Source organism: Anolis sagrei, chromosome 1 (assembly GCF_037176765.1).
Source record: "Anolis sagrei isolate rAnoSag1 chromosome 1, rAnoSag1.mat, whole genome shotgun sequence".
NCBI classification, from domain to species: domain Eukaryota; kingdom Metazoa; phylum Chordata; class Lepidosauria; order Squamata; family Dactyloidae; genus Anolis; species Anolis sagrei.
Window position 1 is genome coordinate 344,016,054 of NC_090021.1, and position 16,329 is coordinate 344,032,382.

Here is a 16,329-nt window from a genome sequence, read left to right on the forward strand (position 1 = left end):
GGACAGGGGGAACTTCTGAAGCTTAATTAAACCAAAAACAACTATAAAAACTCTTAGAAAACAAAAAACAACTATAAAACTTGCCCCAGACATGCGGAAATAATAACGAAACGACCTCAAAACGATAACGAAACGAATACAATAACAAAATACAAAACATTTACAAAACGATTTAAAAATTCGTTTTTTTTAAAAATTGCTCCAGACTGGTTCGTTATCGTTTTGTAATTGAAAAATTAACGAATTTTTTAACGAATTACGAATTAACGAAACGAAACCGCCCAGCCCTAGTGTCTACTACAGACCTCTGAGCTAGGATGAACAACTCAGCTAAGTTTTCTGTCAACAGTTGACCAAACAGGCACAAGGAAGAGATATAGTAGCCATGGGCGATTTCAACTATCCCGATATTTGATGGAAAACATATTTGATGCCTCAGAGTACAAGGTCCAACAAATTCCTCACTTGCCTTGCACACAATTTCATGGTCCAGAAGGTAGAAGAGGCAACAAGGGGGTCGGGATATAAGGGATGTAAACAAATAAATAAATAAATAAATAAATAATAAACAAGGGGGTCGGCTACTCTTGATCTCATCCTAACAAATGCGGAGGACCTGATTGATGTGGTTGAAGTGGTCATATCCTTAGGGGCAAGTGACCATGTGCTCCTGCAATTTGAGGTACAAAAGAAGGCTGAAACGAAGACAAGTCAAACCCGCATTTTGGACTTTAGGAGAGCTGATTTCCCAAAAATGAAAGAAACACTGAGCAGCATTCCGTGGACACAGATACTAAAAGACAAGTGAGTTATGGATGGATGGGAGTTTCTCAAGAGTGAAATACTCAAGGCGCAATTGCAAACAGTACCTTACTTACTTACTTAGGCGATCCCTCGTTGGACGAGTAAGATGGTCTTCCATTATGGATTTCCTTGTGGGTCCGTATGTGGCTGTGGAGCCCTATTCTTGCTCTGCATCTTCTTCCGCAGTGAGGGCATTGGTTTCCAGGTGGAAGGCGGTCCCGGTCGGGGTTGGCTTGGCGCGCCTTCCTCCTGGCGCGTTTCTCTCTTTCACCCTCTACTCGTGCCTCCTCAAATTCTGCAGCACTGCTGGTCACAGCTGCCCTCCAGCTGGAGCGCTCCAGAGCCAGGGCTTCCCAGTTCTCAGTGTCTATGCCAGAGTTTTTAAGGTTGGCTTTGAGCCCATCTTTAAATCTCTTTTCCTGTCCACCAACGTTCCATTTTCCGTTCTTAAGTTCGGAGTAGAGCAACTGCTTTGGGAGACGGTGGTCAGGCATCCGGACAACGTGGCCGGCCCAGCGGAGTTGATGTTGGAGGACCATCGCTTCAATGCTGGTGGTCTTTGCTTCTTCCAGCACACTGATGTTTGTCCGCTTGTCTTCCCAGGAGATTTGCAGGATTTTCCGGAGGCAGCGCTGATGGAATCGTTCCAGGAGTTGCATGTGACGCCTATAGACAGTCCACGTCTCGCAGGCATATAGCAGGGTTGGGAGGACAATAGCTTTATAGACATGCACCTTGGTCTCCCTACGGATGTCCCGGTCCTCAAACACTCTCTGCTTCATTCTGGAAAATGCTGCGCTTGCAGAGCTCAGGCGGTGTTGTATTTCGGCGTCGATGTTGACTTTGGTGGAGAGGTGGCTGCCAAGGTAGCGGAAATGGTCCACATTTTCTAATGTTACACCATTAAGCTGTATTACTGGCATTGGAGAGGGATTGGCTGGTGACTGCTGGAACAGTACCTTTGTTTTCTCAATGTTCAGTGACAGGCCGAGCTTCTCGTATGCTTCTGCGAAGGTGTTTAGAGTGGCTTGTAGATCTTCTTCTGAGTGTGCACAGACGACATTGTCATCAGCATACTGGAGTTCTATAACAGATGTTGTTGTAACCTTGGTTTTGGCTTTCAGTCTGCTGAGGTTGAATAGCTTGCCAACTGTCCGATAGATTATGTCCACTCCGGTGGGAAGCTTCCCATCAACAAGGTGAAGTATCATAGCGATGAAGATGGAGAATAGAGTTGGGGCAATAACACATCCCTGTTTGACACCGGATTCCACCTTAAATGGGTCACTTTGGGAGCCACTGCTGTCCAAGACTGTTGCCATCATGCCATCGTGGAGGAGCCGCAGGATGCTCACAAATTTGTTAGGGCACCCAATTTTTTGGAGGATGGTCCAGAGAGCGCTGCGATTCACTGTGTCGAATGCCTTGGCAAGGTCGATGAATGCCATGTACAGAGGTTGGTTTTGTTCCCTGCATTTTTCTTGGAGCTGTCGTGCAGTGAAGATCATGTCCACAGTTCCTCTGGAGGGGCGGAAGCCGTTCTGGGATTCTGGGAGGGTGTCTTCTGAGAGGGGCAGAAGGCGGTTTGCAAGGATTCTTGCAAGGATTTTCCCAGCAGAGGTTAGAAGGGAGATACCTCGATAGTTTCCGCAGTCTGTTCTTTCCCCTTTTTTTGAAGAGGGTGATGATGGTGGCGTGCTTGAAATCAGCTGGAATTTTCTCAGTCACCCACACTTTTTCTATGAGCTGGTGGAGTTGGTGTGGCAGCTCAGGTCCTCCCTCTTTAAAGATTTCAGCAGGGATCCCATCCGGTCCACTGGCTTTGTTATTCTTTTGTTGGCTGATGACATTGCTGACTTCTTCCAAACTAGGCAGTGCTGCAAGCTCATCCCTGGTTTGTTGTTGTGGGATTTGTGAGAGGACCCCTTCGGCCACATTGGAGCTGCAGTTCAGGAGGCTTTGGTAGTGTTCTTTCCAACGTAGTGCGATTGAGTTTTGGTCCTTCAGGAGTTTGGTTCCATCTGATGAGCGTAGAGGCTGTATGCCATGGTTTCTTGGTCCGTAGATGACCTTTGTGGCTTTGAAAAATCCCTGAGCATTATGGGTGTCTGCCAGGTGTTGGATTTCTTTGGCCTTCTTTGTCCACCAGATGTTCTTGAGTTCTCTTGTCCTTCTTTGGACCTCAGCTTTTGCACTGGCATAGATCTTTTTCTTAGCAGCACAGTTGATGTCTCTCTGCCATGCTTGGAAGGCTTTCCTTTTCTTGTCAATTAGCTGTTGGATCTCGATGTCATTTTCATCAAACCAGTCTTGATGTTTCTTGGCTTGGTATCCAATAGTTTCTTCGCAGGCTTGGATGATGGAGGTCTTCAGTTTGTTCCAATGTTCCTCAACATTTTCGGGGTGTTCTGTGGGTAGATGGTCCTTGAGTGCTGTTTGGAGATGGGCTCGTCTGGAGGGCTCCTGAAGGGCTTGGGTGTTCATTTTGCGCCTTGGCTTTCTTCCTTGGAGCCTGCGCTTGGGAGCGATCTTGATAGCCATCGAGGATCGAATTAGCCTGTGGTCAGTCCAGCAGTCGTCAGCACCTGTCATGGCTCTTGTGAGGAGCACGTCACGGCGGTCTCTGGCGCGTGTGATTACATAGTCTAAGAGGTGCCAATGCTTTGACCGGGGGTACTTCCATGATGTCTTGAACTTGTTTTTCTGGCAGAAGAGCGTGTTGGTGATGATAAGGTTGTGCTCCGCACATTTGGTGAGAAGCAGGATGCCATTTGAGTTGCTGTTTCCAACCCCGTCTTTTCCTATGGTGCCTGGCCACAGATCGAAGTCTCACCCGACTCTTGCATTGAAGTCCCCCAGGAGGATGATTTTGTCCTCCTTAGGTATCCCCGATAGGACGGTGTCCAGCTGACAGTAGAATTTCTCCTTGATGTCTTCGTCAGCATCTAGTGTTGGTGCATAGGCACTTATGATGGTTGCCCGTTGGTTTTTGGCAAGATCGATTCGGAGGGTTGAGAGACGTTCGTTGATGCCAGTGGGTGCTTCGGTCAGATGTTTCACCAGATCATTTCTGATGGCAAAGCCAACTCCGTGCATTCTTTGGTCTTTTTCGGGCAGTCCCTTCCAGAAGAAGGTGTAGCCTCCTTTTTCTTCCTTCAGCTGTCCCTCTTCTGCTCTCCGGGTCTCCTGAAGGGCTGCTATGTCGATGTTGAAGCGTCCCAGTTCCCTTGCAATGATGGCAGTTCTGCGCTCGGGGCATTCACTGCCACTGTTGTCTATCAGAGTCCGTACGTTCCACGTACCAAAGTTCATTTTTCTTTTTTGGCCGCAGGGTGGTGACCCCACTGGACGCGGCAGTCCAGTCAGGGATAAGTGAGGCAGACTATGTTTAGGGCACCTTTTCTAGCCCCCTCCCCGTGTGGGGTGAGCAGAGTGGGTCCTCAATAGGGCTGCTCAGTCGCGGATACAGCTGCCGAACTACTCAACTGCCTCGGACATTGAAGTAGAACGACTGAGTCCGTACCCACCGCCCATGTGCCAGTCTGTGACTAGGGGCTTCCAGATTTCACAGTCCTGCCCCCGTCGCCACTCGCTGATCGCCATGGGACTTTGGTTGCTTGGTTTTTATTTTCTTTGGAAGACGCCTGTGCATGGGTTTTTTTAATGTGTGGAGGTCAGTGCACAACTGATCAACACACAGTCTTCACAGAGTGAGGTTCCACTGGTGATGTAGTTTAACGCAATGACCGTGGCTTCTCAGTCTGTTGCAGCCTTCTTCCGCCTTCGCAGCCGTTGTAACATGTGCCATGTTATCCTCCGCCTGCTCCGCCGTTGAGGTCTTTGGGTCTTCGGACTGTGCTTGGTCTGGGACCTCCCCCGCAGCCACTCCTGGGAGTGCACGACTCCAGTTGTTGTGCCTACAGGTTCATCGGAACACGCAAGCCCCCTCACCACGACAAGGTGACAGTCCATCGAGGGGGGGTACCAACAGCAAACAGTGCCAACAAAGAGAAAAAATAGGATAAGTGCAAAGAAGCCAGAATGGATGTCCAAAGAACTTCTAACTGTGCTAAGACTCAAAAGAGACATGCACAAGAAATGGAAAAAGGGAGAAATCACCAAAGAAGAATTCAAACAAATAGCCAACTCCTGTAGGGAAAATATCCGCAAGCCTAAAGCACAAAATGAGCTCAGGCTTGCCAGGGACATTAAAAACAATAAAAAGGGCTTATTTTCTTATGTCAGTAGAAAAAGGAAGAACAAGGAGGTGATAGGGCCTCTTCGACGAGAAGTTGGGGCAATACTGACAGACAGGGATAGGGAAAATGCAGAACACCTTAATGCCTTGTTTGCCTCAGTCTTCTCACAAAAAGAAAATCATCCTTAACCTCAGCGACATGGAGTGGACAAAAGATTAGGGGAAATCCAACCCTGATTTGTTAAACAAGTCATCCAGGAATAACTGGCTGCTTAAATGAATTCAGGTCCCCAAGGCTGGATCAACTACACCCAAGAGTATTGAAAGAACTAGAGGAAATCATTTCAGAACCACTGGTAATCATCTTTGAGAGTTCCTGGAGAACGGGAGAAGTCCCAGTGGATTAGAGGAGGGCCAATGTGTTTCCTATCTATCTTCAAGAAGGGAAAAAAGGATGACCCAAACAATTACATCGATACCAGACAAGATTCTGGAAAAGATCAAAAATGGGAAGAACTAAGGACCAGGATGCTCTATGACTTTCCTTCTACGCTGCAGAGACACACATACTATCCCACAATTTCTCACAGCTAAAAGGGCTTTCAAAACACCACAGGATCACTGTGACTGCCTGGAACGTATCTATGACCACTTGGAATGCAATCTCTTATGAGAGAAAATTCACAGCATCCGCAAAGAACTCACAAACACAGACAGGGAACTGTTGCACCTCCATATCAACATGAGCCAAAAGATGAATTCCCAGGACTGGGACAAAATACACAACCTCACCTAGAGATCCCCCAAAAGGAAAGGGACCCTCACCTCCAGAGTTGGTCAGGCTTACCACATCCGTGGAAATGCAGCAGCTTTTGCCCTCCTTCCTTTCCCCTGCACCAAGTCTTTCTCTTCTGAAATCCTGTTGGTTTTCATTCCTCTCTTGCTTCATTCTTCTCCAATTTCTTCTCTTCTCTTCAGTACTTACCTTTGCCCCAGGTTGTTATTCTCCCTTATCTCCATTCATGGTCTTGCTCCTCTCTGTTCTTCCTTGTCTCCCCTCTTGAGGAGCCTGGGTCTGTCCAACCTTCAGCCCGAGATTACACAACATCTACACAAATGACCAGCCACTGCCAGAAGGGACAGAGAGTTTCATCTATGCTGATGATCGTGCCATTACTGCTCAAGCAGGGAGCTTTGAGATGGTAGAACAGAAGCTCTCCGAAGCTCTAGGTGCTCTTACTGCCTATTACAGGGAAATCCAGCTGGTCCCCAACCCATCTAAAACACAGACATGTGCCTTTCAACCTTAAGAACAGACAAGCATCCCGAGCTCTGAGGATTATTACCTGGGAAGGAATCCCACTGAAACATTGCAGCACACCCAGATACTTCGGAGTCACTCTGGACCGTGCTCTGAACTAAAAGAGGCACTGCCTGAACATCAAGCAAAAAGTGGGTGCTAGAAACAATATCATACGAAAGCTGATATTGGCACAATCTGGGGATCACAACCAGACACAGTGAAGACATCTGCCCTTGCGCTATGCTACTCTGCTGCTGAGTACGCATGCCCAGTGTGGAACACATCTCACCACGCTAAAACAGTGGATGTGGCTCTTAATGAGACATGCCGCATTATCACAGGGGGGGGGGGGGGGTCTGTGTCCTACACCACTGGAGAAATTACACTGTTAAGCCGGTATTGCACCACCTGACATCCGCCGGGAAGTAGAAGGCAATAGTGAAAGGACCAAGGCAGAGACATCTCCAGCTCATCCCTTGTTTGGGTATCAGCCAGCACTGAAATCAAGACATAGTTTTCTTAGATCTACAGAGACACTCGCTGGAACACCCCAGCAAGCGAGAGTCCAAAAGTTGCAGGCTCAAACCCAGATCCTCAACCAATGTCTGATACCCAATGAGAGACTCCCCCCTGGGCACACAGAAGAAGACTGGGCGACTTGGAAGGCGCTGAACAGACTGCGCTCGGGCACCATGAGATGCAGAGCCAACCTCAAGAAATGGGGCCACAAAGTGGAGTCCTCGACATGCGAGTGTGGAGAGGAGCAAACCACTGACCACCTGCTGCAATGCAACCTGAGCCCTGCCACATGATCACCATGGAGGACCTCCTTGCGGCAACACCAGAGGCACTCCAAGGGGCCAGAGACTGCTCAAAGGACATTTAATCAACTGCCAAGCTTGCAAATTCTGTGTTCTGTCTGTTTGTTTGTTTTTGTTTAAAATGTAATACAAATGTCTGGTTGCTGACGACACGATAAATAAATAACTGTACTTTGAGGAGTAATTCTGATGCCTATTCTTCCACACAACATTCTTGCTTAAATTTGCAACTAAGAGATAAGCCGGAGCCTGCCAAGTGCGTCCAACTGAGTCGGGGTCACTTGAAGAAGATTTGAAGTTCCAGTTTATTCCACTTTCTGTTCTTGTCGCCTGTTGTATTAGAAAGCCAATCAGAAATGGATTAGGTAAATTGATCAATTGAATGGACAATGTGTTAACACCAATCAAAATGTGCTTTCTGGATTTCTGTAAAACACTAAAAGATCACGACTCCATCTTGGGGGCGTGGCAATATTTTCATGCCAAGAACATAGCTGCCACCATTTTCTTTGGCCAGCAAATAAAGCTATCTTCAGAGAGGGTCAAATCAACAGAAAAAGCAGTTCAATACACACTAGCGTTATGTAGTAATTATTAATAGGCATGGTTAGGTCCAGTCGGAATCTTCGTTATTTGGAATAAAGCCGGAATAATTACCTTTTTGAAGCAATTTTGAACTTTTTTAGGAAACCAGAAGTCCCTTTGCCCTTACAAAGCCTTTTCCGCCATTTTTGTTACAAATCAGGGAACGAGTCGGAAATTATTCAGCTTTTCCCCGCTTCTGGTCCCTGGCCTCGGCTCAAGCCAGAGAAGCCAGTTATAAACCAGAGAACGATGGATTTGCTCCGTTTGCTTTTCCCGCTTCTGGCTCAAGTCAGAGAAGCCAGTTTTAAAGCCAGAGAAGGATGAATTTGCTCCGTTTGCTTTTCCTGCTTCTGGATCAAACCAGAGAAGCCAGTTTTAAACCAGAGAAGAATGAATCTCCTCCGTTTGCTTTTCCTGCTTCTGGCTCAAGCCAGAGAAGCCAGTTTAAAAGCCAGAAAAGCCAGTTATAAACCAGGAAAGGATGACTTGGCTCTGTTTGCTTTTCTCCGCTTCTGGCTCAAGCCAGAGAAGCCAGTTTTAAACCAGAGAAGGATGAATCTCCTCCATTTGCTTTTCCTGCTTCTGGCTCAAACCAGAGAAGCCAGTTTAAAAGCCAGAAAAGCCAGTTATAAACCAGGAAAGCATGAATTTGCTCCTGTTGCTTTTCTCCGCTTCTGGCTCAAGCCAGAGAAGCCAGGTTTAAACCAGAGAAGGATGAATTTACTCCATTTGCTTTTCCTGCTTCTGGCTCAAGCCAGAGAAGCCAGTTTAAAAGCCAGAAAAGCCAGTTATAAACCAGGAAAGGATGAATTTGCTCCTGTTGCTTTTCTCCACTTCTGGCTCAAGCCAGAGAAGCCAGTTTTAAACCAGAGAAGGATTAATCTCCTCCATTTGGTTTTCCTGCTTCTGGCTCAAACCAGAGAAGCCAGTTTAAAAGCCAGAAAAGCCAGTTATAAACCAGGAAAGCATGAATTTGCTCCTGTTGCTTTTCTCCGCTTCTGGCTCAAGCCAGAGAAGCCAGGTTTAAACCAGAGAAGAATGAATCTCCTCCATTTGCTTTTCCTGCTTCTGGCTCAAGCCAGAGAAGCCAGTTTAAAAGCCAGAAAAGCCAGTTATAAACCAGGAAAGGATGAATTTGCTCCTGTTGCTTTTCTCCGCTTCTGGCTCAAGCCAGAGAAGCCAGTTTTAAACCAGAGAAGGATGAATCTCCTCCATTTGCTTTTCCCACCTCTGGCTCAAGCCAGAGAAGCCAGTTTTAAAGCCAGAGAAGGATGAATTTGCTCTGTTTGCTTTTCCCGCTTCTGGCTCAAGCCAGAGAAGCCAGTTTTAAACCAGAGAAGAATGAATCTCCTCCGTTTGCTTTTCCTTCTTCTGGCTCAAGCCAGAGAAGCCAGTTTAAAAGCCAGAAAAGCCAGTTATAAAACAAAAAAGGATGAATTTGCTCTGTTTACTTTTCTCCGCTTCTGGCTCAAACCAGAGAAGCCAGGTTTAAACCAGGGAAGGATGAATCTCCTCCATTTGCTTTTCCTGCTTCTGGCTCAAGCCAGAGAAGCCAGTTTAAAAGCCAGAAAAGCCAGTTATAAACCAGGAAAGGATGAATTTGCTCCTGTTTTAAACCAGAGAAGAATGAATCTCCTCCATTTGCTTTTCCCGCCTCTGGCTCAAGCCAGAGAAGCCAGTTTTAAAGCCAGAGAAGCCAGTTTTAAAGCCAGAGAAGGATGAATTTGCTCTGTTTGCTTTTCCCGCTTCTTGCTCAAACCAGAGAAGCCAGTTTTAAACCAGAGAAGAATGAATCTCCTCCATTTGCTTTTCCCGCTTCTGGCTCAAGCCAGAGAAGCCAGTTTTAAAGCCAGAGAAGCCAGTTATAAACCAGGAAAGGATGAATTTGCTCCTGTTGCTTTTCTCCGCTTCTGGCTCAAACCAGAGAAGCCAGGTTTAAACCAGAGAAGGATGAATTTACTCCATTTGCTTTTCCCACTTCTGGCTCAAGCCAGAGAAGCCAGTTTTAAAGCCAGAGAAGCCAATTTTAAACCTGAGAAGGAAGGAATTTCCTCCGCTTGCTTTTCTCTGCTTCTGGAGTAAAACAACCACTTTCAAAGTAAAGACCACCCAATGAAACAGGAAATAACACTTTCAAACCATTAACGAAAGGATTCAGAAAACTTTTGAATATTTTTTTTCTGTGAAAATCGGAATTGATTTCAGAATTGAACCACTAGCACCCTCTACATCCGAAATGAGTTTTGAACTATTTCTTTTGGATCAAACAAGCCTAGTAATTACTATATTTATGAATTTAGCACCAAAACATCACAATATATAGAAACAGCTGTGGATTGGGGGAGGACTGCATTGGATAATACAGAACGTTAGATGAGTGAAGGTTGGATAAGTGAGACTCTACTGTACTTCTTTCACCCTTTAGCAGCCTGGCTCTTCCCAACTCACACAAAAGGAGTCATCTCAGGTTGAAGGTTGAGCAGACCCAGGCTCCTCAAGAAGGAAGACATGGAAGAACAGAAAGGAGGAAGACCTTGAAAGGAGATTAGTGAGAATAACAACCCCGGGCAAAGGCAAGTACTGGAGAGAAGATAAGAAGTTAGAGAAGAAGAAGCAACAGAGGAATGAAAACCAACAGGATTTCAGAAGAGAAAGACTTGGTGCAGGGCAAGGGAAACAAGTAGCCAACAGCTGTAGGGAAAAGGTCCGCAAGGCTAAAGCACAAAATGAGCTCAGGCTTGCCAGGGACATTACAAACAATAAAAGGGGCTTCTTTTCTTATGTCAGTAGAAAAAGGAAAAACAAGGAGGTGATAGGACCTCTTCAAGGAGAAGATGGGGCAATGCTGACAGGGGATGATAGGGAAAAGGCAGAACTACTGAATGCCTTCTTTGCCTCGGTCTTCTTACAAAAAGAAAGTCATCTTCAACCTCAGCAAGACGGAGTGGATGAGGGATTAGAGGACATCCAACCCCAAATTGGGAAACAAGTCGTACAGGAATACCTTGCCGCTCTAAATGAGTTCAAGTCCCCTTTCAGGGCCAGATCAACTACACCCAAGAATATTGAAGGAACTAGCGGAAGTCATTTCGGAACCATTGGCAACCATCTTTGAGAGTTTTTGGAGAACGGGAGAAGTTCCAGCAGATTGGAGGAGGGCCAATGTGGTCCCAATCTTCAAGAAGGGAAAAAAGGACGACCCAAACAACTACCGTCCGGTCAGCCTCACGTCGATACCGGGCAAGATTCTGGAAAAGATTGTTAAGGAAGCGGTCTGCAAACACTTAGAAACAATGCAGTCATCGCTAATAGTCAACATGGATTTATCAGGAACAAGTCATGCCAGACTAATCTGATCTCTTTTTTAGATAGAGCTACAAGCTGGGTAGATGCGGGGAATGATGCCATGGATGGAGCGTGTCTGGATTTCAGGAAGGCCTTCTTTGACAAGGTCCCCCATGACCTTCTGGCAAGGAAACTAGGCCAATGTGGGCGAGGCAAAACTACGGTGAGGTGGATCTGGAATTGGTTAAATGGACGAACCCAGGGGGTGATTCTCCCCAAGGCTTCCTCTACATCCTGGAAAGAAGTGACAAGTGGAGTGCCGCAGGGTTCCATCCTGGGCCCGGTCCTGTTCAACATCTTTATTAATGACTGAGATGAAGGGCTAGAAGGCAGGATCATCAAGTTTGCAGATGACACCAAATTGGGAGGGAGAGCCAATAGTCCAGAGGACAGGAGCAGGATTCAAAACGATCTTGACAGATTAGAGAGATGATGGGCCAAAACTAACAAAATGAAGTTCAACAGTGACAAATGCAAGAGACTCCACTTTGGCAGGAAAAACGAAATGCAAAGATACAAAATGGGGGACGCCTGGCTCGAGAGCAGTACGTGTGAAAAAGTTCTTGGAGTCCTCGTGGACAGGAAGTCAAACATGAGCCAACAATGTGATGTGGTGGCAAAAAAAAAAGCCAATAGGATTTTGGCCTGCATCAATAGGAGCATAGTGTCTAGGTCCAGGGAAGTCATGCTCCCCATGCTCTATTCCGCCTTGGTTAGACCACACCTGGAATATTGTGTCCAATTCTGGGCACCACAATTGAATGGAGATATTGACAAGTTGGAATGTGTCCAGAGGAGAGCGACTAAAATGATCAAGGGTCTGGAGAACAAGCCCTATGAGGAGCAGCTTAAGGAGCTGGGCATGTTTAGCCTGAAGAAAAGAAGGCTGAGTGGACATATGATAGCCATGTATAAATATGTGAGAGGAAGCCACAGGGAGGTGCACTCCTCTCAGCCTTCTCTTCTTCAGGCTAAACATGCCCAGCTCCTTAAGCCGCTCCTCATAGGGCTTGTTCTCCAGACCCTGGATCATTTTAGTCGCCCTCCTAAAATGATCTTTCCACTTCTCCTCTATTGATTCTTCCAGCTTCCAAAGAAGTGTCCTTCCCCCGTTGGATTCTCTCTCAATTTGCTTTCCCTTCTTTCCTTTCTTCTTGTATTTTATCTCACTCCTTCTTTCACTCTTGAGCAGGTGGACACTCCTTAAATTCCACACTCAGCTTGGGGGTGAAGGTTGCGCATACCAGGTTGCTAAAGAGGGGAGACATGGGGGAAAACAGAGAAGAAGAAGGCCTGGGGAGGAGAGGAGAGAGAATGTGAGAAAGAGAGCCCAGGGCAAGGAGGTATTGCAGAGAAGATGTGGCATTGGGTGAAAGGCATTGGAAGAGAAATGAAGACAAACAGGATCTCACCACATAAAAGGAACGTGGGGAAGGGAAGGTGGGAGAAAGCTGCTGCCTTTCCATGGTTGAGGTAAGCCTTACCAGTTCTGGAGGGGGTTCTCTTTCTTTGGGTGAAGAGTGTCAGGGATTTCTGAGGTGCACCATTGGGTTGGGCAGGCCTGGTGTGATACCAGATACCTCATGCCCTGCCTGTGGTGCATCCTTGAATGCCCACACACAGTCTCACATTTTCTCAAGATTATGTTCCATGCACATGGCAAACGTTGGTGCCCTTCCAGACTTGGCTCAGAGTGTTCCTCAATCTGAGCATCTTTAATGTGCTGCAGTGATCCTGGCTGCCTTTTCTGTAAGAGATTAACCTTCCTGCCATGTTCTAGAGGCATTCTCTCCTGATGTTTCGCCTGCATCTATGGCAGGCATCCTCAGAGGTTGTGAGGTTTTTTGGAAACTAGAAAAAAATGGGTCAATGATATATCTGTGGAAAGTCCAGGGTGGGAGAAAGAACTCTGGTCTGTTTGAGGTAGGTGTGGATGTCTCAGTTGGCCACCTTGATTAGCATTTGATGGCCTTGATATCGAGCTGCTTTTAGGAGGGTCTCCCCAGCGGAGGAGATCCTTGAGGACCGCTCAAAAGGGCCCTAGAACCTTGGTGAGGCCAGCAGAAGCCAATCTCAATGTTATTAAAATTAATAAATCTCACCAAAGAGGAAGAAGCGATCGAGGTGATTTATTGCAATTTCCATTGTGAGAAAGTATATCAGACTACAGAAAAACATTTTGACAAAAAAATGGCATTGGACACACAGACATACAGATTCTATGCAATGGATTTGCAATTACATTAGTTAACAAACAAACAAAGGGGAATTACATTTTCAGTCAACATTCACACACATGCACACGCATTCATCCACATGCATCCAAAATATGACCATATTGTCGAAGGCTTTCATGGCCGGAATCACTCAGTTCTTGTGGGTTTTTTCGGGCTATATGGCCATGTTCTAGAGGCATTTCTCCTGACGTTTCGCCTGCATCTATGGCAGGCTTCCTCAGAGGTCTCAGAGGACCTCTGAGGAAGCCTGCCATAGATGCAGGCGAAACGTCAAGAGAAATGCCTCTAGAACATGGCCATATAGCCCGAAAAAACCCACAAGAACTGTATGACCATATTCTTTTCTCCCTCCTTGGAGAAGCACCTGTTAGGCCAGACCTTGCTTCCCTGCAGCCTGCCAATGCATAGTTCCAAAACTTCCATAACGCCAAAGCTTCAAAACGCTGAGATGCCAAAACTTCTTTCCCTAAGAACAGTGCCAAGGACCAGACCTCTGTTTTCCATACAGCAAAACCTGACTCCCTGCACAAAATCCTAGACTCCAAAAGCGCACTTCTTCCTCTTCCCTTGAGAAAGAAGCCCCAAAGTGTCCAGAATCATGCTTTCCCATAGCACATCTGACACTCTCTGAATACGCCACCTCTGTCCTTCCCATGGAGCAGAGCATGGCGGGTGGATCAGACTCCTCAGGTCTGCCACGATTTGAGCATTATTAGCCTGAGTCTTTTATAGGAAAATTCTGTTGATGTAGTCCCAAAGTTGTAAATTAATGATAGACATCTTCCATCCTGGATCCATCCCAGTTTCCTGGCCAGATGTTTATCTTCTTGATTGGTGTTGATCTTATGTTGACTTCCTTCTTAACATAAGGAAGATGGCAAACATTTCCTTCATCACTGTCCCAGTTCTTATCAGGGTTTCTCATTAGCAAGTCCAGCAAGCAGGTAGTTAATCATTGCAGGCCTTAATATTATACTGTAGGGCTGGGCGGTTTCGTTTCGTTAATTCGTAATTCGTTAAAAAATTCGTTATTTTTTTTTATAACGAAGCGATAACGAACCATTCTGGAGCAACTTAAAAATGAAATGAATTTTTATATTCGTTTCGTAAATGCTTCGGATTCGTTATTGTATTCGTTTCGTTATCGGTTTGAGGTCGTTTCGTTATTATTTCTGCATGTCTGGGGCAAGTTTTATAGTTGTTTTTTGTTTAATTAGTGAAAAAAAATTATAATATCACACCCACAGTCAACAACAGAGGGAGAGGGAAGCTTCAGAAGTTCCCCCGGTCCCATTTGGAGGTTTTTTAGCGTATTGCGCGGTCGCGTCCGCCATTAACGAATCGATTCGTTATTGTTTCGTATTTGTTTCGTTAATGTTTCGTAATTTTTTTAACATTTACGAAATTTCGTAAATATCGAACTTTTTAAAAGAAAAATTTCGGAATTCTTTTAAATATCGAAACGCAAAAAACCCCAAAAAACGAATCGATTTTAGAAACAAATTTTTCCGTTGTTACCCAGGCCTATTATACTGGTGTTTCCAAAACTATTAACTCCATCCATACAACTTCCATTCTTCCATTCATTCCCACACATCATTTTAAATTCACATTTATCAAATTTGCACATTGAATTTCTTGTGACACATTCCCCCTCTTGCATATAGATTTCATTTTTAAATCTATATGCAACATATAGTAAAGTAACCTCTAAATTTTAGTTGTATCAAAATCTCATTTTCTTGAACCAGAAATACATTTTCACAATTACAAGTAACCATATCATCATCATTACAATCGAATGCACAATTTCATATAAACTGAACTTTTGCATATAAACCTTCAAAATATTTGATCAATTAATGTAAGAACCTTTCTTCATACGCACAACATCTAAAACTATGTTGTTCCTAAATTATTGTTTCTTGTTATTTTTTAGGTGTGCCTTGTTCCTGCCTTGGGAATTCTTTGTTGAGAGGTGATTAGCCGTTTCTGATTGTTTCTTCTCTGGAATTCCTCTGTGTTTGAGTTTTTTTTTCTTTATTTATTTACTGTTGTAATTTTAGTTTGTTTTCCAGCAAATATTGGGTTGGTTTTGTTGTAAGAGATTAACCTTCCTAGTCAGTTTACTGCCCCTTCGGAAATGAGGACCAGAATGGTTGCATTGTTGCACCAAAAGACACCAAAGACAGTAAAAGGTAAAGGTAATGTCCCCTGATATTAAGTCCAGTCATTAGGCCTGGGTAACAACGGAAAAATTTGTTTCTAAAATCGATTCGTTTTTTGGGAGTTTTTGAGTTTCGTTATTTAAAATAATTACAAAATTTTCCTTTAAAAAAGTTCGATATTTACGAAATTTCGTAAATGTGAAAAAATTACAAAACAATAACGAATCGATTTCTGAAACAATAACAAATTGATTCGTTAATGGCTGGCGTGACCGCACAATACGCTAAAAAACCTCCAAATGGGACAGGGGGAACTTCTGAAGCTTAATTAAACCAAAAACAACTATAAAAACCCTTAGAAAACCAAAAACAACTATAAAACTTGCCCCAGACATGCGGAAATAATAACGAAACGACCTCAAAACGATAACGAAACGAATACAATAACAAAATACAAAACATTTACGAAACGATTTAAAAATTAATTTTTTTAAAACAATTGCTCCAGACTGGTTTGTTATCGTTTTGTAATTGAAAAATTAACGAATTTTTAAACGAATTACGAATTAACTAAATGAAACCGCCCAGCCCTACCAGTCATGTCTGACTCTGGGGTGTGGTGCTCATCTCCATTTCTAAGCCGAAGAGCCAGCGTTGTCCGTAGACACCTCCAAAGTCATGTGGCCGGCATGACTGCATGGAGTGCCGTTACCTTCCCGCCGGAGCGGTACCTATTGATCTACTCACATTTGCATGTTTTCGAACTGCTAGGTTGGCAGAAGCTAGGCCTGATAGCGGAAGCTCATGCCGCTCCCCGGAATCGAACCTGCGACCTTTCGATCAACAAGCTCAGCAGCTCGGTGCTTGA